This window comes from Rhinopithecus bieti, unplaced genomic scaffold (assembly GCF_001698545.2).
Source record: "Rhinopithecus bieti isolate Rb0 unplaced genomic scaffold, ASM169854v2 scaffold_3878, whole genome shotgun sequence".
NCBI lineage: Eukaryota > Metazoa > Chordata > Mammalia > Primates > Cercopithecidae > Rhinopithecus > Rhinopithecus bieti.
The window spans coordinates 714,246-716,745 of record NW_016805059.1 but is presented as its reverse complement, the minus strand read 5'-3'; positions in this window follow the sequence as shown (position 1 = coordinate 716,745).

The window sequence follows — 2,500 nt, the reverse complement described above, 5'->3', positions numbered from 1 at the left end:
AGATTTAAAAAGCTAATATTAACAAATACCAGAATATGTGAGGTTCCATTTTTAAAGTGTTTAAGCTTACAGAAGAGAAACCTTCATTGTAAATGAAGTAAAAAATGCCTTGAAAGTAATTCTTTAGATAGTTGCCCATTGATTAAGTTCCATAAACTAAATATGTTTTAGCTTTAAAATTATAAGAGCTGTCATAAACTTTATATATTATGAATTTTAAATATGTTTGAGTCACCTGCAATATAGTTTCATCCCATTGACATCAATTAAAATAACCCTAATATATTATTTTATATTTATTCCTCAGGTGGAATGGCTATTTTAATATGCCCAGTGTGGAAAAAATGTCACATTTCTGTAACTTTTGACTAAAGAGCCTATATTTCTCTAGTTAATGAATTTAAAGGATCTATCTTTCCCCTTCATAAAATACCTCTTATTTCCATTAAAGCCCCCCAAGTTTAATTAATTTAGGATCTTGAATAATTATTGACATCCAATTGTTATTTTTAATATTTGTATTCTTGTTATTTCTGGAAGAAAGCCTTTGTGTAGCACTTGGTATTTTGCAAAGTGCTTTTAAAACATTCTTACTTATCGTATTTCATAGGAGGGAAGGAAAAATGTAGGGTTTAACAGTAACCACTTGCATTGAACATGGAGGCATGTGGTTTCATGATATTCTTCACTAAATTTAGCTGACCCTAATCACAGATCCCAAGGTAATACAATATAATTTTAGTGCATTTCTCCTCATCAGGAATGCTGGAGGTGCATTTTAAGTTTTAATAATAAGTGCTAGAATGACCAAATTGCAGACTAATTGTTTCCATATTGTACTTAAAATGAGTTTTAAAATGAAAAGAAATGACTATATACAATCAATGCTATTTATTGTACCTCTGGGCCTACTCTTCTAAAATTGTAGCTTATCAATTTTTCTCTGTCAAGCTTGAACTAATGTAAATAATTGAAATAATGTAAAGTTATATTTTCATGTTTTTATAGATACAACATGACAAGAATACATAATGTAAGAGTATTTCAACTATGGATAATGTTGATTGGATAATGCACATCTCAGTTACAAGCAGTACTCATAGTTTAATATCCATGTAACGGTGCATCAATATATTGCTATATAAATATGTCTGTGTGCATATAAGTGAAAAGTGGTCAAACAAGAGTGATGACAGCTGTCTAAAGGTTTTTTTATTCATTTTATATAAAAACTGTTATGGAAAGACCAAAATGTTTATGAACTATTCTTATGTAAATTTACAATTGTCCTTTACTGTACTTTTTTGTTTACAGTATAGTACCTTATTTTCTGCTGTGTTAAGTGGGTGTCAAACTCCAAGAAGACATACACTTTCTATAACTTCTATTGAAGATACTGGAATTTCCAATTTTTCATGTGTACTATGTCAGAAAATGCTTTCGATTTTATTTTAAATCTAACATCGGATGGCTTTTCCGGAGTGTTGTAAAACTTCAATCATACATAAAACATGTTCTTACAAAAGGCAAAGATCTTTTTTTTTACTTAATAGTACTTCAAACTAATAACAGTGAGACCAAAAATTGTATCTAACTTTATTCCCCAAAAACCCCAACTGTTTCTACGAAACAAAGACATCTTTGCTCAATTTATATATCAGCTAGGTACAAAGGTAACAGAATAAAAATAAATTTTTTTAAGCTAAAATAATTAACAGTTCAGGTCGTTCATACCTACACTCATTAAGTGCTTCAGGTATATGTAGGAATATAGCTACGAATTATATTACTCATTTTATTATAGATACACCCTGCTACTACAAGATCAGGCAATACTATCACCAACCATCCCATTGTACGTTATTAATTCAGCTGCTGTGATAGTCACATTAAAGAGCAGAAAGGTGACTTACTTTAAAAGTTCCATAATGTGTTTACAAAAGGTGTTCTTTCAGTATTGTACTGAAAGGTAGTGTTAATGAGAAGCTAAAATTCTTGCCGCATTAAGTTTTTTTTACAAAGATAATTTTTTAGGTAATTCTATTCACAAATATTCAAAATTATTAAGAGTGTAGTTTTCAAAGTTACACATTAATGTCTTTTAATCTTATAGATTTTAATAGGTTTAATGTTTCATACATAAATATACCAATGAATCTGCTTAAGAGAACAGTTGGAGATCTTAACTTTCAAATCTGCAGATATTTTAAATATTTTGGTGGTCATGGTAGCAAATAGGAAGAATGAAAGGAAACATTAGCAATATAAGAAAGCTACAGGATGATTTCCAATACAACACCTTAACAATATCATTTAAAAACATTTGTTGAAATTAATTAGAATATGGCAAAATGTGATTTCTCCCCTTTCTTCTACTCCCAATCTCATCATTTCCTAGAGGTACTGTTCTAGCAATCTTAAACAAGTAAGTCAAGAATCACTTCTAGATTAGAATGTATTTCTGGATATTTACATTTTTTTCTGCTGGATAAAATTGATT